Here is a 24,268-nt window from a genome sequence, read left to right as displayed (position 1 = left end):
ATTTGCTAATCAGCCAGTTGTCTTTAGTGTGACGATGTGCTAACAATCTTTTGATCTGTTACAATAACATATTCCAAAAAAATTTTTGCTTGAATTCCCCAAAATTCTATATTAATGTTCCAGTCCAAGAATATTATTGATGAGCACTTTGTAATTTTGGTGAATAACAATTTGATTGAATAATTCTACCCAAAGGAAATACTGAACATAACAATAATACTTATTCTGCATCAGATGTCAAATGCAAGAATAAGTAATTTCTCAAGTAAACTAGATTATCTAAAAAAAAATCTAAGACAAAAAATAGAACCAGTCTGAGGGTCAAAAGTTCATTTCTAGAAGATTTTTAAGTTGTCAACAAGATAAGGTTTATTACTAAATTATAATTAAAAAAACATGGGAAACATCAGGTAGACCAGGTTTATATGAGGGAATTCCAATGTCATAGACCGAGAGAAAAGATAAACATATTTACTTAATAATTATCTGAACAATTAATCATGCCATTGGAAAATGTTAGCTATTTATTATGTTGTTTACAAAATCTTATACATGTATGGTTTACGTTTCGCTAATAGTCCCATGAAACAAATAGGAGATATACTGATCTTGTTCCTGTTAGCCAACTTGCGATTGTTTTTTTTTTGTCACCCTGATTAGAAGCAAGAGAATGAGTAGTAAAAAGAGGATCAATATGATTAATATCTTTCTAATGATCAATACCTAGAGCAATGGTGACCTTATCAAAATAGTCACCAATAAATGTGTCAGCTAAAGAAATCGTTTCCTCATCAACTTCGTTCTCAAGAGCTATTTTTAGCATAGCTCTAGTAACTGCACAAGCATTGAATGAATCTTGTGGGGTTTCAGTTGTAATAGGATCAATTTTTGGGTCCAAATTAAACTTAACAGTCGCAAATGGATTAATCACTACCTTATCTCCGGCTAAGTCATTGCCTAGCAATAAATGAACACCCTCAATGGGCAAAGAAGTTACCACAACGACAGTCACAGGTCCTGAACTATGTCTGATGACACTCCCTGAATAATAACACTTTCGTTAGAAAAAGACTTCACAGACAATGGCAAATTACCTTATAGTAAAAGACTCTGGGAAGTTCATGTATCCTTTAATATTTTATTAGGGATAGGATTAACGGAATCACCAATAAGTGATATAGAACCTTTCGACATGAATGGTTTATAATTCTCCATAATAAAATCAGACCTCGGTTTGTTTAACCCAACAAATGTGTTGCTTCCAATACATGGTCATGACCTTGACCTCCTAGAAATAAAGTTATTTGTAATAACTCTGTCTTCATTTTGTTATTTATGTTTTAATGTGTAGTAATCATGCATAGAGAGCCTTAATGTATAACAAAAAGTATTTTTGATCAGATTTATCAGAAGTTTGATTCCGATAAGTTGTGCTATATTGAGATTTGGAAGTATTCGTATGAGATTGAAATGGACATTTATCCGTTCTAATTCTTTTAATTTCAGTTGCATTTCCATGCCTTCCCTGTGATCGATTTACCTGTGCATCTCTCTTTTTTCTTTCTGCATTTGCATCTGCATTTGCCTCTCTTCTTTTTGAAGTTGAAGCTTTCATAGCTCTATTTGCATCTTTTGTTTAAACTTCAATTCTATTACTATCATTCCAGAGCCAGATATAGATTTACTAATGAAACACAAAGTACTTGTATTAAACATTTTTGTTCCTACCAAATACTGCACACAATTGGTATTTAATTTTTTGTTTTAACAAAGACTGTTTTAGGTCCGAAATTGAATAGTGGCTGGATCCAGCAACTCATAGTTCCTTAAACACTCCAAATCCTCCAGGGTCGGATTGGGTAAACAAAACTTACATTGTGAAATTTGGTTGGTTTCACTCTGTGAAACGATAACACCAGGGTTAAAGAAATTCCGAAAGAAAAGAAGTTAAATTTTAGAAATAAATTTTGACTTATCTGAAATTCATATCCTGAAGGAGCCCTCAATTACTGTTACGACTCATCATTGGCGGCTCAATCTCAAGATAGCATGGGAGTAGCGCCCTTGGAGTGTCGTCTGTCTCTGAGGTTTTGACATCGTCTGCTGAGACTGTGCAGGCATATGCGCGAGTGGCAGTCCCTTTTGCAGCTGGTGCAGACGTACTGGGAAGTCTGAGTTGCTGCAATTGCTGCCACACTCTACTTTCCGTCACGTTTCTCTGCTACCAGCTAGCTTCTGATCACATCAGCGACTGCTGTGCCCTTGCGGACCGTCAGTCTCCAGGTGCCTCGGTCCTTGGCCTGCACTTCCCAGCCGTCGCGTGAAATGTCGCAGGTCTTCATGTCCCTCGTGCACAAATCCTTGAAACGGAGTAAGGGGCGGTCGACTCCTTTGCTGCCAGTGGCCAGCTGTCCATATAGGATGTCCTTTGGCAGCCTCCCATCCTCCATGCGACGGACGTGTCCCAGCCATCGAAGGCGGCGTTTGTTCAGCAGGGAGTACATACTGAGCTGCATGATCTCGCTGTGTGGGGCGCGGTCTTGCAGCTAATTTTCAGGATGCGTTTTAGGCACCGTATATGGATGGATTTGACACGACGCTCTTGCCTCATGTAGGTGTTCCAGGTCTGACTTCCATATAGGATGGTGCTGAGAACGCAGGCCTGGTAGACATAGATCTTGGTGTGCTCTATCAGCGCGTTGTTTTCCGACACCATGTTCGTTATTCTGGCCATAATAGTGTTTCCACTTACTAGCCTTCTGTCCAGCTCCACATTGAGCGAGAGAGTGTTGCTGATAGTTGACCCCAGGTAAGTAAAGTTGTTTACTGCTTCCAGGGTGATACCGTCGATTTTGATGGAGGTGGCAGTGACGACATCTTGCGCGCTGACGTTTGTCTTTTTCAGGCGGAAGGTGAGCCCGAACTGCTTGCAGGCTTCAGCAAAACGGTCTCACAGACTCTAGAGGGCTTCCTCAGTGTGGGTCACAAGAGCCGAGTCATCAGCAAATAGCATCTCCCTAATTAACACTGATCTCACTTTGGTCTTCGAGCGAAGTCGTGCCGGGTTGAACAGGCCCCCGTCGGACCTGGTGTGCAGATATACGCCATCAGTGGACGAGTCAAAGGCGTAGGACAGGAGCAAGGAGAAGTAGATCCCGAAAAAGGTCGGCGCCAGCACGCAGGCCTGCTTCACGCCTAGGGAGGATCCATCATACAGGACTGTTCCCTTCATATCGGCATGGAAAGAGATTATGCTGCAGAAGTTTGTGAGGGAGGGGCAGCCGAACTTCCGGAGAAGTTCAAATAGGCCCCTCCTGCTGACCAGGTCGAAGGCCTTGGTGAGGTCGATGAACATCATGTAGAGTGGCCCACCTTGCTCTCTGCTCTTCTCTTGTAGATGACGGATGGAGAAGATCATGTCTGTTGTAGACCATCCTGCTCTGAAGCCGCACTGGGATTCCGCATTGTTGCGACTATTAGGTCATAAACTAGGTAACAGAATGAAACGAAGCAATCGAGTTTTGTACAACTGAACAAACAATTTAATTATGAAAGTTATAAAAAAAAAAAAACATGAAGAGGAAAGTAGATTATTATGAATTAAATCCAAAATAATTTCAAAAGTTCTATCATAAGTCCTAAAAATCGAATACTCATGTAAAAGGAAATTCACTCCAAAATATGCTAATGTATTTAGTATATAATCTTATCCTGCTCAGTTTTATCTGGCTTACGTTTATACAGCCTTAGAAGTCAATGAATTACAAATCAATAAAAAAAATCATAAATAATTACTATTTAGAAGTATACTGTTGTACATAATTTTACAGTTATACTGTGTTCGACAAGTGGAATTTTGAACAATGATGTATGTTGATGGAAACCTGTAAATGCTTGCTTATTATATCGGACGATAATTATCTGAAACCATTGTTTGTGTTTTTCCTTTTCTTTTTTATTACATTTGTGTATCCCCAACCCTCCTACAGCCCGATGAGAATGTAAAGAATCATTCAAGTGTCTGAAAGATCCCGACGATAAATCATTATTGTTGGGACAAGTCAACATTGAAGTGTAAATATTCTAACTTTAAAATAATGCAGTCTGGGATTCAATGCTTCCGATTCAAGAAATATACATCAAAGCCCGAAAGTTAATGGGTTCTCCACCCATGTACTAGAACGTTTATGTCTACAAATATTCAATTTCTTCTTTTTATCAAGCCATGTTTTCTACATAATTTTATGCAAACAAAATAGCCATCAATTATTTCCATATTGAGATGATTGTACACGCGAGCACAAAAAAGTATTTATCCATCGAAATTTTGTCTATGTATCGGGAAAGGAATAAATCTAATTCCCCCATTTAGACGACTTGGATATTGAACGTAAAAATTACAAGACTTCCCACTAACTTATTTTCACTCTAATTGATCGAGAAATAAAGTAATCATTGCAAAATGTGTACATACGTATCATAATCAATTCATTATTGTCACAAGCAGCTTGTCGGAGGAAAATGGCGGATGAAAACAATACCTGGAGGTGTGTAATTTACGATCGCTGATTAGTTAATTGATCAGCATGATTGACAAATGGCGATAGGTCAATTATTAATGAAGCCGCTCAACAACGGCGGTAAGATTCGGTGATTGCGAATATGGCAATGATAAGTGGAGAACGTGCGTGACAGTGGCCGTTTTTCCGGTCACTGCTTGCTCGGGCCACTTCACTTTCATGCACTATTCATGCTAATAATAAACGGGTTGCACAACGTGTGCCTTGCTTGCTAAAATAGGCAAAAGTCATGGGGTACAGAAGATGAGAGGCATAAAGGTAAGCCAATCCAAAACCATATATTATAACAATACTCTTGCTGCTGAGTCCACATGAATACGAAAGCAAGGGATGACTGCCATTTTACCCACGACTGGTGTCCAATCAAAAGTTCTTTATGATTTGTATGCTTATTGTTTCGGTTATTTTCTTGGAGATGATTTAATAATGGACTTGATTTTCAAGTAACAACATCCTTGCTTCAAAAATAATATTTGGTATTTTTGATAAAACATAAATTTGTTACCGGGATTTTACAACAGTCAATATTGCATACCTAGCTTTTACATGCCTTATGTTCACTGAACTTTATATATATATATATATATATATATATATATATATATATATATATATATATATATATATATATATATATATATATATATATATATATATATATATATATTTGATACCATTCATATTTTCACTTTAACATACAAATAATAACATGTTTAAAAATTTTAGTTTGATATGAAAGTTGCAAACAATTTACCCACCAGGATTCTTCAGAAACATGGCAATACTGTTTTCACACAAAGAAACGGTTTTGAGTTTGTGGCATGGTTATAACATTGGGAAAGGTTACTATACTAGACAAGAATTACGAATTTGTTTGGACTGGACAGGCAGAGGTCATGACTCCCACCCCATGAGCCTCATTACCTATGGAAGAAATAGGCTAGTGGTAATATGACATCACAGGGCGGAAGTCTTCGAAGCTGTAGTTAATGACCATGGTGGAAGAATTCCAAGATAAACACAACGGTCACATATTCGAGACCAGAGCGACAGAGCGAACCATACAGTAACATGGCTATCAGTTGTGGTCAACAGCCTGGAAGGGAATGGGATCTGCCAGAGTGAAACTGTACATGATACGCCAGGGGTGACGAAATGACAATGGATAGAGTTTTTATACCGGATCAGTCTCAGCCTAGGTTACCAATGACCTCGCCATCCGATGTACACCAGGACTGAATTAATACCTATGCTACTGGCGCAATGACCATCAATGTACGGGCAAGATATAGCATCTGCATTGGAATGTGGAACATTAAGACCAGTATAAAAACTCGAGGAGATAACCCATGAGATCGCAAGATCCTGATGGCACATACTTGGATTCTGAGATATGTGCAAGAAGAATTTAGGAGAGATCAACTTATGGAGGACACAGACATTTACTTCTTAGAGAATGAGTACAAGCATAAGCATGGAGTCAGATTTATGGTACATAAAGACATTGCCAGTGCAGTAATGTGTTGCCGACCAGTGTCAAACAAAAACGATTACCATCCGATTGAAGGCATCTCCCTTCAACATCACCATATCTGATGACGAGGAAGTGGATACGTTTTACGACCAGATTCAAGCTTCCGTTATAGAGACATCCAAGAATAATAGCGTAGTTATTGAAGGCGACTGGAATGCCAATGTTGCAGAAGACGCACCAGCAGACTGGCGGGAAGTCTGTGATCGATACTATAATGAACACATGAATGAGAGGGGACTCAAGCTCCCTGACTTCCACATATATACTAACCCACAGATAATGAACAGCTATAAATTATCAAGAAGAGGCATATTTCAATCGGAACACTTCACGACTGGATTGAGCACATCTCGAGTCCGGTCTAGGGTTAACATTGCCATAACATGTAGGTACCCAGTAGCTTACATGGGCAGCAATAATGACCTGCTGGAGACGACTGATATGCTAGAATCAACTTTGAATTTTAAAAGCTTAAAGATCCAAACGTTGCTTAAGCGTCTGAGGCAGCAATAGGCAAAACGTTACACTGCTCACAATTCATGGTGCTGAGGAAATCAACTTAGACTTCTTGATCACCTACTGCACCACGGCAGTAAGAGGCATTGCGAGAGAGATGCTTTATAAGTGTGGTACTCACAACAACCTATAACAAATATCTGGCAAACAGTAGAATGACCATCCCTATGGACCCATTCTCTGATCGTCACTCTTCTTTTTAGAAAGGGAATCTGCAGCTGCGCAAGAAGTACCAAACGATCAGCCTCAAAAGTCATCCAAGTAAGGTTATGCTTAAAATAATCCCCAACACACTGAAACTCCAAGCTGACCACACCATTCCTGAAGCACAGACAAGTTTCAGAGAATGAAGTAGCACTGTATAACATTTATTCGAATCTTAGAATCTTCTGTGAAAAAGAAAATAACGGGAGCATCGAAAAGATCTCTATCATGTCTTGGCTGACTTCCAGAAGCCTTTGGACACGGTATGGAAGGCAACCTTATGGGCCACATAAACGCATCATAAAGGCAAAATTAATAAACACCTAGAAAACCTATATAACAAGGCAACAAGAGCAGTTCTTGTCATTGGCAACATCGAATATTGCTTCATAATGACAGTCGGAGACTGACAATGGTGTCATCTCTCACCCACTCTCTTCAAGATCTACCTAGAAAGAATCATGTGGGAATCCCTGATGCCATGGAACACCATGTGGGCAGAATTAGTGCTGAAAGCAGAAAAATCTCCAACCTGCGTTTTGCTTATGATACAGATGGCTTAGCAGGAGATGATCAAGAACTGGAAACATTAGTGAACTGTTGTAAACAAGAAGCAATAAGATATGGGATGGAGATCAGCGCTGAAAAGACCAACCTAATGACAAACAAACCGAGTGGCATCCAAAAGGAAATAAAGCTGAATGGACAGAAGTTCAACAAAGTTATAAGCTTCAATTACCGCGTCTGATGAAGTTTCAAAACTAATGTTCTTTACGGGGTTGTCCCGACAACAAATGTTCTGGCTAGACTGAATAATACTCGGAAGGACAGCCACATTACGCTCGGGTACAAGATGCAATTGTGGCATAGAATGATCTACTCATCACCGTAAATATAGGCCATCTAAGATGGTATTTCACATCTTACGCTCATCTAGCCTGACAAATGCAATCCTACAGGGCACAATGAGAGGGAAGAGAAAACGATGCAGAAAGAAGAAGAAATTGGAAGACAATATCAAATAGTAGACAGGCGTGGACTTAGCAAAATCCCAAAGACTACTGGAGAACAGGGCACAATGAAGAGATATTTCGCAAGGTCATCAGTGGCGTCCCTACTAGGAGCCAGCTTAAGAGAGAAATGAAGAAGTTAAATAATGATGCTGAAAAATGTCCAAGAGGAAGAGTAAGTCAGCTCTTTGGAATCGGATCAGATAATGCTATCATACTGTTAGAAAGACTGATTTATTGAATTAGAGTTCTATGTTGATGTATTATAGATGTCGTCTTTTAAAGCTTTTCATTTTGAGATATAAGTTGATCAAGAAGTAGTAGCTCAGTTGGTAGAGTGTCTGACTAGCAATTGAATGATCACAGTTTCAACTCCATGATAGGCTGCTTCGTTGTGACATTTGGAAAGTCACTTAGCTAACAATTATTGTTGCATGAGATAGCCAATAATATGCTAAAATTGACGTAAAACACACAAATGTCTTACACAATTAGTCAGTTTTCATATTATTTTTATGCAATGTAATGTATAATGTCTACGCACCTTGGATACTTAAAGGACACAATGGAAAGATAAATAAACGTCAGTCATCAAACATTCATGCCTACTCTAAACAAAACAATATACTCTGCACAAAAATAGACTTTGTACATTTGCTAATACATTTATTGAGACACAGCGAACACATTAGTGGGTGAACAGGATTAAAAATGCAATGGCGATTTAATCAGTGTCGTATCTTAGGCGTTTTTTTTTCAAAACTAGTGTAAATTATGCGTTTCAAGTGCACCCTATGTAATGGAGTCTTCTACATCACATTAAAACTTATATTTTATGAGTCCAATGTAAGACGAAGACTGACACAAAACAAAACAAAAACGAAACATCTTCACCTTGTTCATTCACGAAGTTTTCTTTGAAATAGCGTTTCTCTCAGTAAAAAGATTTATTGTAGACTATGCATGAAAAATAAAATATGTTATAAACATGAATAAATTAGGGCCTGACCCAGACGACAGACCTTTGCAACCCCACAAACCACTTCCGAGCTAGAGAGCAGACCTACACAACCAGTTCACCCCCTCCGCGCTCTGGAAAGATCACAACGAGAGGGAAGTACATGATAACGTTTTATATGCTTATCTTTCGGAGGAGTGTATAAAATTATCAGGTTACTCCCCCTCTCTCTCCATCTGTTGAAAACTCTTTATAGTGTTGTTGTTTCCTTTGTGGCATCTACAGTGACCAAAATTAAGAGTGGCAACACATCGATTGTCTTCGTGCCACCTGCGTTTACCACAGTGATCTTCCCTAGTGTTGTGTTCAAAAAGTTATATTGGAGGGTTTCATGCCTCTTTTGGCAAGGAAACCTCCACCGCCGTCTTGTAGGCCATTTCTTCCTTGGCTACGATCTCTTACAACGCCTGTCTCAACTGTGTCAATGGTGCTGTATGCACGCGGTCGGGAATATGAATTACTTCGTCTGCAGGTTGATTCGTATAGGAGAGAAGATATGTGCTCAAGCGAGCATACTCATTGGTTGGCCAGAGCTCAATCTGTTTGAATGTTCTTCCCATGTCAGTATGCACTATGTCGGAATTTCGGACTTACGTTTCTCTAGGTGGATGGCTCACATAGCTTACTTGGCGGACCTCGTCTAGCCGTTCGTCCATATCGTCTTTCGAATGATATATACAACGTCTCACTTCGATAGGTACCCAAATCCTTAGAGGTTCTGAATAAAGACATGAAAGTGTTCTCTTGTTTGATCTATACCTCCGTCCTCTTACCAACTAGAATTCCATTTCTTATTAGGTTGTCAGGAAGGTATCTTGCCTTGCATTGGCTCTGGTACTGCCGGGATACCTTTGGAGCCCTGTATTTTGCTACAACAACATTGCTGTAATTGACTGTCGAGTTTCTTGCCATTGTTTAGTTGTCGAACTTATTTTTCCTAATTGTGTGGTCTCAATATTTTCTACAAGGACACATATCTAATCGACTGTTGAGTCTGTCGTATAGTTTTAGATGTGGGGACATTGCTGAACGTGTGTTGGCGCCTTGCTAATTGTGGTGTTTGAGCTGGTCGCTATGAGTTCTCTGTAGCCGGGTCCAAAAAAGCTAGAGCTACTCTATGGATTCTGGGCGGGGCCGTGGTTATCTGGCTAGTTTCAAGTCGTGGGAAGCTTTGTGTGGTATCCGATTGTTCTACGAGTTCTAGAAACCTCTTTTACGCCTCGATGAAAGAAAAGTGCTTGTCCGGACAAATTTTTCCATCATAAATTTAGCCTGCTATTGCGGCCCTGGTGTATTGCTATTTATGGTATGGTACCAACCGTTTTCTAATTTTGTCTTTATGATCAGTTCTGATTAGGAGGGAATGTGCTCTTGTTCCAAAGTTACTTTTACTATAGACGTTTGTCGCTTTGCGTGACCTGAGCTTATGATGATCTTCGCTAAAGACCTTGCTGAAGTGTCGTCGGATACTAGACAGCCATCCCAACAGCAAGTACATTATTAATGAATTATACTTAAAAATGTATAACCGATATTTTATTTTGATTACTTTTGCTTTGTTACAAACACAGACCACATCTTGTTGGTTAATAACATGTTTTTCAACAGTCATTTAATGCTTCAGAGAAGAAATAATTGGTGGTTTTCACACGTGTACATAGGACATACTACCCGGTATACACGTATGTAATCTTATATTTAGCTCTAATATACTCTCGAATAATTTGTGATCAATTAACATATTTTAGCTTTGTGGTATGGAATTAAGAAACTGTATAAAGCTGCAAAATTTAAGGCCACGTGTAATGGGTTATAAAGTACATCATTGTGGATATACGTGCGAGTCTGTGTGCCAGTGTAAATATGGAATATCGGCGAGAGTATACACCAATATACCGATGACACACTTCGATACAAGGATGTCCCATTTTGTGTTAGCGTCAAAAACAGATTGCCCAGATCTCATTAGTTATAAAAAGATAATAAAAGATTTTTTTTAAAAAAAGATTTTGCTGAGCGTTACAGATAATATTCTCGTTTGGTAAGTATTTACTTTTTATTTACCATATATAACAATATGCACATCCCATATGCATCAATCCAGAAAAGGAGTAAATAGGAAATAACATGATTCAGGTTAGGTATGTAAGCACAGACAAATATGTATCAGATATTTCCTTTTAACAGAATAAAGAAGATCGATTATCTTTTTTAAAGAAAGTATTGATACATTGAAATTAAAGCTGATAATTTAAGCATATATTTCATTAAGAAAACGAAAATTCGATATCTATCTAACATGTGGAAAATTTTAATTATTTTTTTGTGTGGATATTTTAAAAAAGCGATTTCTAAACAATATTGTTCTTTTATCTTCTCATTGTTTTCTACTTAAACGTCGGAAAATTTTCAATCTAAATAGCCATACACTTCCCTGCATGTGCCCAGTCATGAAAAGGTTCAACAATATTGTAACTATAAGTAAGTCTTATACATTGCATCACAGTCAAAACAACTGCTTCTGTATTCGATGTATCTACCTTAATGTTGCAAGCATGTGTCAGTTGTATATCGTCTGCTTTTATAAAACTTTTCGAGTCATCAGTAATATTAATAGACAAATTAAAAGTTCCTAACTTAAATTTGCTGAAATATTCTGCAGACCATAAGTTTGAAACTCTAAAACTGAGATCTATTTTGGGTAAATTCGGTAGTTAAAATTGTTTATATTGTTGAATGTATCTTCCCAGTGTCGCCATTGCCGTGGCTGGGAACTATAACTATTAATGTTCTGGTTCATTGTACAAGCCGTCCGGCTTCATTAAAGTAAACAGATTTGCAAAGATTTAAACATGGGGTAAAGTTTTTACCCAATATGGGGGCATTTTCAACAATGCTTTAACGTTTTGTCATCAATCCCTGAATCATTTGTACTTTGCATTTTTAAACTGTGAATTCAAATTTGTAGCCGAAAAGTCCTTGCTCTCTCTCTCTCTCTCTCTCTCTCTCTCTGTGCCAAGTTTGGTGTCACTGTGCACGCGAGCATCATCTGAGAAGCCATTGTCAAACATTCTGTCCAAGATATTGTGTTCAACCTCAACTTGCTCCTATTTCTCGGCGGTAGATACCGTAGATACCGTGAAGTGCCCATAAACTGCTTGTCGTCACTTATGTCAATATCCCATTATCCCCAACGGGAAAAGCCGTCATGTTCAGCACATATTTACTTTTCAGAACGTTTACAAACGATATGAGTCCACGTAGTACAGTTTCCAACACGGGTAGCAATAAATCAATTGTGCTGACTTCCAAGCAGGTCGTGGTTTATTCAGAACATTGTTTGCATTAAAGTGATAAAATCGGTTTGCACTGGCGCCAAGGCTCACCAATTATTGAATTACTTTTCAGCCTAATTATAAAAAGGAACAGTTAAAGATGCATTGCTAATATGGAGATGTACTATTGATTGCCATAATAATAAGAAATAGTTTAGTGAAGAAGTGAAGAAGTGTCACTTGTGCAACTCAGTTTATCGATTCACATTCTAATCTTCATAATCTATGATTAAAAATAGCTACATCCGTCTCCCAGGGTTCCATTCATACAAGTAATTGAGAATTTATACAGGTGTAAGGCCTGCATAAAAGTGTATTCATTTGTAATTGCTAGAATATTAACATGCGCCAGATCACTTGTTAGAGCATCGTGCACGTTAAATAAAAGTACCGTTCTGGATACCAACCAGGGCTAGCCAAACATTGTCTTGGGAAATGTACTAAATCCAATATCTGATACATCCAATAGCTAAAAAGATGTTAAAGTTCCGTTGAAACTAGTTACAGGAAAACCAGATAATATATTCTAATATAGCATAACGTGCTTAATTTTATAAGAATGTTCGAAATTGAATATACCTGCTGATTTATGTAAAACATCTTTAAGATCGTTTTGATCTTGCTTCGTACTGTTAGATGTAGCTGTATCATTACCACGTTAATAATGCAACCGTAAAATTGCCTGGGCATGCGCATTAACTAACTACTTCTTTTACCACACTCAAGACTGTTTATACAGTTCCTGATTGTGTGAAAATTTACATGCAGTAAACTAAACGTAGCCCTTTGCACAAATAGATGCCCCTGCCTTAGAAAATACAACAGTTTAATCAGCAAAGATTCCTATACATTCTTTTAAATTTATTCCTTCTAACGTTGTTGACTGTCAGAGACAAAACTATTGTGATAATTTTCTAATTCGTTTCGTAGAGAAGGCTGTACATATTTAGAAATAAAACACGTACTTTACTATTTATTCAAAATAATCCTAGTACCAAAATATTAATAAAATGGTTGGTATATATACACAGAGAAGGTATATATACACACAGAAGATTGAAAACGTAAGTAGCTTTTGTGTATTCGGCATTCTCTATTTCTCGCTCTCACTTTATCTGTCCTTCGCTCTACCTTTCTGACTGATACATATTAGACAATAACTTACTTATATAGTATCCGCTACAAATTCTAATATCAGTTACACAGTTATGGAATTTTTTTTAGCACTTATGACAGAACAAAACAAAACATAATTTAACTTCATCACAGAGTGCTCTGGTGGCCTAGTGGTTAGAGCGTCCGCCTCGGATGCGGGAGGTCGCGGGTTTGAACCCCGGCCAAATCGTACCAAAGACTTATCAAAATGGTACTAGCAGATGCCTAACTAGGCGCTCAGCTTTAAGAGGGTGGTGTTAGGATGGTGTTAGGACTGGTCGATTTGGTGTCAGGATAATGTGACTGGGTGGGACATGATGTTACATGTCTGCGGTTTGATGCCCCAGTCCTGGACATCACTATAAGCTGCCAAACTGAAGACCACGTAGCGATATGACTGAAGAATTGTTAAAACTACGTTACAAATCCAGATCACATTGATAACATCATTGCAAGATTATGTCTAACAGTATATATATATATATATATATATATATATATATATATATATATATATATATATATATATATATATATATATATATATATATATATATATATATATATATTAGATTAGATTAAGTGGGGATGTAACTTATCGGTTATGGTTACATCGCTGATGGAGATCCGACGGGTATAACAAGATACTGTTGATGCAAAGTTTGAACATACAGCTAATTGTTCTAAAATTACATCGGAACAAAATGATTTAAATATCAGTTATGTAAATTTAGTTTTTCTTGTCTACACGTTATGATTTTCATTGTTTTGCGAACCATTAAATTTGTATGTATTAACATTTCTTGAGATACTTCTATATTACATATTATATTCTTATTTCAGCAACATATCAAAATACTGACTTTGGAAAGGATAAGGCAGTTCACGACGTGTATCTGCGTGGCAGATAATTCACATTATTTTTATATATTTGGCTAAGTTTTCATACGTCTTTTCTTCATTAGCAAACACCGGTTGTACGGAACGTTGTAAACATTGTTCTCTAACTTTTTACAAATATGTTAACAAACGTTCAAAATTAAAACATTTTAAAATATCCGAAAGCTCAACTTTCAGAGGAGTCATAAGCACCAGAATGCTAAGGTTGGATATATGTATATGTCATTCTATCAACGGAGAGTATTGACTGAGAAACCCTTTTTCTATAAAGGAAAGCAATTTAAAATCTCTCAGCCAATAAGAACATAGTGTAATAAAATGTTACAAGCCAGGGGAATTTGATTGACCGTGCGGTGTCAAACCATGGCACGATTCCGCTAAAAGTCACAAGTTTACCCCAAATATCAAAAGACTTCTATACAACTTCGTTTGTAAATTAGAAAGCCTGACGTGTCGTTCTATGCATGACATTTTACTCAAATCAATAAAAGACTACAGATCTCACAACGTGCTAAATATATATATATCAACCGCACATCTGCATGGTTTCTCTTAGGTTTCCGTACCGCCAGCAGCTCACGCCGTAGAAACTATACAACTATCCCCTAACACAGGGAACTATTTTAACTACGCCACCTTAGGCCAGTCAATCTATGATTTCCAGGCACATTTCGCCAGTACAACTGCATCACGCTTGCCACCACAGCGACATAAACGGTATCTGCATAGTCCCTTCATATTTATTCCTTTGTATAATTTACCGGTTTCCTACCGTCAATACTGCCACTGCAGTCACACCGCCAATGTACACCACTAAATTTTAATAGGGACTATGTTATTCAGGAACACTTATTCGGTTTCGACCTGAATTCACTACTAGTGAACCATGGAATCATGGAAACTCACTAACACTTTGTTTGCTCTTAGTAATTGGCTAATTATTTCGGGCTAAGGAATATTTTCATTGCACCGAATTCCAATAATCAGACAAGTTATCACAAAAATCTAAGAATTCCTTAAAACGGGGCGCTGTAACCAAATGCGCATACTCCAAATTTATTACAATAATTTAATACACAATTGTTTAAACGATTCTTTTTTTTCCCAGCAATATACTTACCCCATTACGGTCATTGTGTTGAGGTGCTTTTAAACTCATTTCAACTAATACATTACCAAAGATAAATGGCTAATGAATTCCAAATTGATTAAACTTATTTCCTGCTCAGAAAAAGAGTAATGAACTGTTTTAGTTATCACATTTTAAAAGATAAGGCCTTTTGTGTGAATGATAATATTAAACAAACAACTAATAATAGAGATTACGTATATGTTATTATACATTTTGCAGAAATTATACACGCTAGTGATTTCAGATAATAATAATAATAATAATAATAATAATAATAATATTTAATAAATGTGCTAGTCTTGTCATTCATAATGTGTTTATAAGAGTGTCTCCTCACAGTCGGAGCGTGGTTTCGTTAATCTGGATCATAGGTTTCATTCTGTTTTACCCTGTAATATTTCAATAACTGGACTGCAGTCATTGTAGACGATCTAACAATACAACGAAAAGTCGCTTCCAGAGATTGTAAAAATATGTGTGTATAAGACCAGTCATTGACACTATTGATCAAGGGTGATGTGTGTGTTAAATTCAAGTGTATTGTGTATGATGAAAAATTGGATATATGTAGAGATTAAATAATTCAAGGTTTTAATACAGTCATGATAGACGTGCTAACAAAAGCACGAAGTCACTTCCAACGGATTTTGCGACAACAGAAATATGTAAAACCTCTCAATGTCAATACAGGTCAAGGGTACTATATATGATAAAAAGTCGGATATACCTGCCTCTGTCACTAGGTCACATATTTTTTTCTTATTCTTTCAAATTTGCAAATGAAAGCTTTATTACAATCGCACCATGTACATTAATAAACGACTTTTCTGTGTAAACAATTAGGTGTGTCAGTAGAAACATATTTTAACAGATGGCGCTCCGAACAATGTTTATTTCTCGTATTATCCCGAGGGGACAAAAGTATTAAAAACCATACCGATCGAATTTAGACACAAAAGCTACAAGTAACCGACAAAACGTAACATTTTAGATCATTATTTTAGTCACGTGTGCATCTACTCTATATGTAAATACAGCTTAGAGCTTTCGCATCTAACTTCGAAGATGAATTACCTTTGTTCCTAGTGATAGGACTGTATGCCCATTACTCTGATTCGAGTTGAGGTGGTAGTTTCTAAAATACCATGTCATATGTTACTTTAATTTTATGTAGAAGATATAGCTGAAAATATGGAGAAAAAATGATTTGTCAACATTTTAGATTTCTTAGTAGCCAGCTTAAATGGATTGTAAGTAACTTAATGCTATATATATATATACTGTTATAATAGCCTGGCAAGGAGACAGGTAGTGACATTATACCTTTTTGTTTCTTAAACGTTCGTAAATAACAAATATTACGCTGGATTTATATAAATGAAGACAAAACATTTATCTACATTCTAATGAAACGAATTTGTAACACCGGAAATGGCATTTGTTGCCATTAGTTCAATGCATTTATTCTTTGGCATCTACTTTCTTGGTCAGATTTTGGAAGATACGGGGAAGTATGTATTTTAAACGTTTGTATTCTCTTAGCTGTAGTTGTAATATGGACTGTAAACATCTATGAATACAGTGAGCGTGGATCGCTTCCTTTAGCACCCTTTCCTGTATTTCAATCCTCGCTTAATTTTTATAATGAAAGTACTACTCACCGATTTCGTCATTAATTATTTTTATTTCCAAAGAATCGGGTTGCATTCGCTCCCTGATAAGAAATTTGGCAAGTTCTTAAGGGATTACCTTTTTTCGTTTCATTGGTGGTTCGTCTGCTTGAAAAAGAAGTGTTGTACTTTTTGTAAATACTAGTTCTTGCCATTATTTGTAATGAACTTGAAAATAGTTGTAAGTAAGTCTTCAGGAAAGTTCTGGAAACTGATGCGTACTGTATAGCTGTAAAGTCAAGGTCTCACAGCACTGTTTGAGCTGTTATTGAATTCTGTCGTAGTCTTTAAGAAAGTAATTAGTACTTTTACTCTAATTTTTCATTGAGATTTCATCAAATTTGTGAACAAATGAAAGAAATACATAAGAAACATAATAAATTCAGTGATACCTAAAATGCTCATACAGTATACCATGCAGTGTACTGCTTCTGGAATGCGGCCATGTTACTGGTCATTTGTAAGCATAAGTGTTGGCAGATACACAATGAAATAATGTTGACTCGGCAGAGAAAAGTAATTATTTATTGACACTATTAAACTTGGCATTTTATTTGTTTAAGATATTAATTCAATTTTTACTGAAATAAATTACGTGATGATGCCATACCATTTTCATCAGTTGTAAAATTTATGAACATTATTAGTTAAAGACCTCATCAACTCGTCGTGTGATGGCACTAGAACAAAATTTATTTAATAAATATATTATTCATATTCTACTCACTATGCCTGTGCTGAGTCCCTTGAAACCGTCTTTCATCCATTTAAGAAAAAAAAGATTTGATTACTAGGAACCTACATGAATACGCATCCTTGGGCATTAAAATCTTGCTCTTCTATCATGTCTACTCTCTTTATTAAAATGTAGGATAAGAAACGTTCGGTCTCCAGCATAGGAAAGGATTTTAGAATCAAGTTATGGTATAGAAAGATTAAGATATATATATATATATATATATATATATATATATATATATATATATATATATATATATATATATATATATATATATACACACACTTTTGGAATATAGGTCGAAGAAAAGAGTAATGTTTTCCTATGTCTCGACCTAAAGTAAGTTACTATTCACTGGACAATAGCAAACGAACACCTAAGACACACACACGCACAGTGACAGGAGTAAAACAATACAAAATTACGGTTTGGTGCAGACAAGGAAAACTATCCAGAATAATAATGGGAAATTTTGCTCTTTTGTTCGCTCCACATTCACAGTTATATATATATATATATATATATATATATATATATATATATATATATATATATATATATATATATATATAACCTTTTGACTATCTGAAGATTTTTAAATAAACGCTGAATATATTACGAAATTAAGTTGTGGTTAGGAAAGGTGGATGCAAGTTTTAGAAACCAAAAGATTCAATTGGGAAATCCGCTATGCTTCAAATATGTTAACATTTAAAACGATTTATATTTTATTTGCATGCGTAGAAGCCCTGGAAACATAAGAGCAATCCATTTGATAAACATCATAGAAGTTTTACCTATATGAGATATGCCAAGTCATTTTGATATTGTTTTGCAAATTTACAACGTCTTGACAACATTGAAATATATAAGACAGTCCACCGCCGCCCCTTCATTTGCCCCCGGTTCCAAAAATACGAACACGAATCAGGTTCTTAACGACTAAATTATTAGAAGCAATATGTACTGCCAGAAATCAAAGTAAACTTACCTTAAATTGGGCATAAGAGCTTGAGCCAGGGAGGATCGCCACCAGTAACGTCAACGTCAAACGCGAGGAAAAATTTAAAATCTACGATAAACGGAACATTGACATAAAATGGTTGAACAAATTGGGTTCAATCAACCAAAATCCTTCAACACAGTTCTTAAAGAATATTTAAACAAATGCACACAAGAGCCAAAATTACTATCTGCTGACCATCCAAAGGATAATAACGCTGCGATCACCCGATAGAAAAATGAGTTAGGACTTTCGTTAGAATAAGAAAGTAGCCATGTGATTCGTGTAACATTTACAGGGCCAAAGTGGACCAAAATGTGTCTCAAGATTGTATATTATAAGTTAATTAAAAGTGTATTGCGCAGTGTATTATGTGCATTTAAAAAAAAATTAATGGTTAATATGGCAAAGAAATCATATATGTCTTTAGTATGACTCTTCTGGGGTTCGAACCCGTGACCTCCCGCATCCGAAGCGGACGCTCTAACCACTAGGTCACCGGAGTTATGTTTCTAGAAATGAGACATTTATAGATCCTGGGTTAAGAATTTATAAGTTTCTACGGTATAAATCATTTTCAAACATGTTTAACAGACGGAAGAAATGAAAAACAAAATCATACTGAATTATGAATTTCAGCACTGTTTTAAACACATGCAATAACATCCTTTCTATCCTTCTAAAAATTTCAAACCGCCAAATGACACCACAACAAAGACAAACAGCTAGTCGAAAACTCAGTTTATCAAAAACAAATATCGTCTGTTTGTGGTCTGATTTCTGAGCGAAAGTTTGGTTGTTCTAATCTCAGCAAGCATGATTGTCAAACAAATTTTGATTAACCTAAAACCACGAATGCTTATTTCATATGGGAGCATTGTATCACCAAACTTCAGATATTTAAAGTTAAATTACCATATAGAATAAGGTTCGGACCATTATATGGCGTTGTTCTGGATAATATTCACAAGAGAAAAATATGTGTTGTATACTTTCTTCAATTAAATATCAATATAGAGGTAATCCATATCAATACATTTTAAATGAGTGTTCATTAATTGAGATGCAATTTGTATTAAGTCGTGGAGGAAAACTTTGATATTTCGTTCTACCCAAAAACAGTGTCTGGGAACATGATTGTAACGATTGTTAAATGAACCTTTTATGAATGGAGTCGCTTTAATGAGCCTTGATAGATAATGTGTTTCTTTGTCGGATGACTGAAGGAAGAAAAAGTTGTAGTAAATACTTATTTCAGCTTGTATTGATTGGAAGCTATTTACGTCATACGCGGTGTCAATAACAACTGGTGCAGTTGGAGATATTATAATTAAGGAAGCTTTGAACCAGTTGCCATTTTGCATAGAAATATAAGTTGGTGTTTTTGTAGTCTGAATCCATGATTTTCCAGTCTTATTTTTCTCGACACACAACTTCAGTAGTTACTATTTTTTGTATTGGTGACGATTCTGGCTGCCTTATATTTAACAGTTTTAAGCTCACCTTTCTCAAGTAATGTATAGTCTTAAATTGACAAAATTTGACAATTTTAAAATATGCTACTGCCAAAACAATTTATTGTTGTGTATTCGCGTGCTTTTTGTTGCCTTTTGTGTATCCATAATATTCCTAAACTTTTAAATTGTCTCATAAAATTAAACAATGACAAGTGATATTTAGCTGTTACTGGGTCATTTGAAATCATCGGAAGGGCTTATACTAAAGTAAAACAACCACAGGGAAAATGTATATACTTATATATTTTATTGTTTCTTGTTTTATTTATACCTCAGTAAGTAAAATTGGAAACATAGATCAATGAAATAAATAAAATTTACGAAGCAAATGGAATTCTGAAATTTTCTCTTGGACAAGGAGGAGGTAATTCTGCAAAGTCCTCTCGAGAGTAACGGACCACCGGTGGGTAAACATGTGTCCCCGTAGTGTATGCCATTTACCGTGTTTGTGTCATTCTCCCAATGCATGTGGAAACACATCATATGAGTCAATAAAAATGTAGTTTTTCAAACCATCTAGATCCCGATAACATGTTTTCGTCTAAATTCAAATAAAATCCTCTATAAAGGAAGCGTATAAATGCTTTCCCTGAGGTGGACCTCCTAATGTATGTGGATTTACAAAGTCCTCCTAATGAAGGATATGCTCGAGTGTGTGTGTGTGTGTGTGTGTGCAATTTTGTGGCGTGGTGGTTCCTGGATATCTATGTATGTCATATGCATGTACTCCACTCTACTGACCAACATCCACAGCTACTAGCACACTAAGTACATTAATGCCGTCTGCATACAACTGGAAAAACCCATTACATTCCCTGTGTATGCATTTCACCTGGGACACTTTTTAGATGCACACGGAAACGTTTTATTTGGAACGTGACGACGTGCGTCACACATATAATTTTAAATATATTAATAAATTTCCAGCGAAAGAGAACAACTTAGCAACGGTGGTCAAATTTAAATTAATATTAGAGGAAAAAGGAATTAAATCGATATTTACAAAGTTCAATTTCCTTATCTCCTTACAAATAAGAAAGTTAGTACTCTCTTATGGGAAAGGTACGCAAAAGATATTTAAAACATTATTACCCCCCTTTGATTTATCCATAACATTCTTATGACACCATCACTAGCATTCCAAAACGACTTTTTGATAAAATAAACTAGGTGGTTTTAAAACCATGGACCCAATTCGGGTCTTACGCAGCCGACAGGAACAGACAAGACATATTAAATTTTCTCTTTCCTTCCGTTTTACGACCTTTGCCCACCCTTCGATTATACCCGGCCGACATTAAGGGACAAATGAATACATGTTCTAGATAAATTCTGTTTCTTTCCGTTAAATCGAGCTCGGAGAAGGTGAACCGATGCATTGACTCGCTCTTACCGTACATATATCAGATGTATTACAAAATAAATATAACCTAGTGGCTAAATAAATAAAGCACAGTATTTCAGTTTATGTGTATAACGTTGTAAGATCGATGATATTATCATGCTATTTTGTCATTTGTTGTCACAATAAGCCTTTATTTATACTATTAGATTTTACCACCTAGTTTTAAAAAATAGCAATAACGATATAATTTCTTTTTTCAAGCAAAAGAAATGCAAAGAGTAGGTGGCTGTTCCAGAATACCTGGTCTGTGAACCCCATTCGCCACGAAACCATTCCCAAGGGTCAACTTTTAAACGGCGCGGTTTTTGTAACTGTATTATTGTTCTTGTTTTGGTTTCCTTTTGTTTGAACTGTCATGAAAATACGAGGTACGGGTACACAAATGTAGAATACTGTACTTCAGACACTCTCTATACATGAGACTCAAACTACAGTTTCATGTAGTTTATATACATATAACTTGACAGACCCAGAAAGTTTCATTTTGTATAACAGTTACCTTGTTTGGATGCATGCAAAAACGTTTTCATTTTGTAAAGACGTAATATTTAACAACACATTATAACAACACGTTATACACTGTGCATAGAATAGACTGGTTGAAGTTTGGCAACAGAAATCAACATAGTAAAAGTGGTCGAAGTTGAATTACTAATAAAAGAAATAAATAAAATCACCATATTTACGGTCCAATCAACTAAAGCAATGCCCTTTACTATGTATAAATATATATTTATATAAATATATAAATACGAACGCTATACGTTATTGATAAGAAACACACTCAAAAGGAAGAAGTCTCGATGGAGTAAATTTGTGACCAAATCCTCATACCAATTCAATCCAGCGGAAGAGCCGCCAGTGTCGTTCCATTCGTGAAAACAACATATGAATAATCTAAGCTGAAAGCTGTATTTGGAACGAAACTATAAACCGTGAATACCCATTTTAAACATTATGATTCCCTTTGCTGTATCCACACTATTCTTCTCGTCAGCAGCATTACAATATACTTATACATTTGAAAGGTTTTTGAATCGGTATATCTCCACGTACAGTTTTCAGATGCAATAATGAAAACTTCCAGGATATACTTGCTGCATTATGTTTGAAAGGAAATATTGGGAAACTATTGTTCCGACTGTGTTCAAAGAGTGATTTCGAGAAATGATATCATAACAGCAATTAATAATATCTAAATCGCAAAAAACTACACGACTTTCTGAAACAGAAGCTTTCAACACCAAGGGTTAAATAACACATACACATTTTGCATCCTCCAATGTTCAGAATTCTCGTTGTATTTGTGAAGTAGCGTGTTATACACACTCTGTAACATAACGGGCACAGCTATTTATAATAAATAGTCTAGGTAAATGTATACATTTTCTAGAGTTTACATCGATTCACACTTTTTACTTACAACAAAACAATTAATTTATGTAAAGATTTGCTATATATATATATATATATATATATATATATATATATATATATATATATATATATATATATATATTGTAAACTGCAAGATAAATAAATTATACTGAAACGATTTCAAACAAATCACTCTTCCACCTTGATGCGGCACGTGCCAGCTGTACAACATGTTTAAAATTCACACCTATAAGCATGCGATTAAAACAGCATATACTAAATATCTAAATATATTTGGAACGTACTCACCTGAGCACGAAAACTTTTTTTCCAAACGACCAACTTTTTTCATACAGTGAACTACTGCGTTTCAAAACTCTTGCACAAAATTCAGTTTTATCCAGCTGACAGCAACAGACACGGCTGATCATATGTTCTAGGTAAAGACTCTTTTCTTCTGTTAAATCAAGGTCGGAGGCGGTGATCCGTGGCATTTACGCGAGATTACCATATTTGTTGAAATACAATCCAAAATAAATGCCACACGATGGTTTATTTTATGTGTATAAATATGTATGAGATCATCGCAATCTATGACAGTATGATGCTATTACGCATATTGTTGTGACGCATATTTTTTATATTTTTATTTTTTTGTTGGATTTTTGTAACTTTTAGATTTTATCGCCGAGTTATTGAATGGAACAACAAAGTGATGTCTGCTCATGAATACAAAACGCATGTAAGTAGATGACGGTAAATATGAGACAAGTGTTATATCGAGTCTGAGTTGCATTACATAATAAGAAACAATATCTCGTTTACCGACTATAAACAAAATCATAACAATTAACTTTATTACTGTAGGAGTATCTAGACCTGAACGGTTTGGGAGAAACAGTCTGGTATGTTGGCATATCGAAACAAAAATGTCACAACAATGTCAAACATCGCGTATGAACAGACTACGTAGTTTAGTGTTCCTTGAGGAACTCACAAACTCACGAATCTATTAGGGATTTAAGGCTGACATTAACACACTTTTGAAAATTTCTTTTATGATATAGGGTAAGAAAATATGTGCACGATAATCAATTAGTCCTTACTTTCTTCATAAAGAACAAATTGAATAGCAATAATCAGGAAATGCATGCTAGCTAAACATTATATATA

At 35.9% G+C, this 24,268-nt stretch overlaps 1 protein-coding gene across 1 annotated transcript in view; it reads right to left on the bottom strand.

Annotated features, from left to right (window-relative positions):
* LOC149807556 (excitatory amino acid transporter 3-like) overlaps positions 1 to 23,539 on the bottom strand; it is a 49,235-nt gene extending 25,696 nt beyond the window's left edge. Inside the window, exon 1 of the mRNA XM_089967717.1 lies at positions 23,405 to 23,539. The gene's annotated coding sequence lies outside the window, so the exon portion shown is untranslated. The remainder of the gene's footprint in view (positions 1 to 23,404) is intronic.
* Positions 23,540 to 24,268: the final 729 nt, after the last annotated feature.

Source organism: Sinohyriopsis cumingii, chromosome 1 (genome assembly GCF_028554795.1).
Source record: "Sinohyriopsis cumingii isolate HCF-2022 chromosome 1, ASM2855479v2, whole genome shotgun sequence".
NCBI lineage: Eukaryota > Metazoa > Mollusca > Bivalvia > Unionida > Unionidae > Sinohyriopsis > Sinohyriopsis cumingii.
Note: the sequence above shows the minus strand (reverse complement) of the source record. Positions and strands in the feature narration are given on the sequence as shown.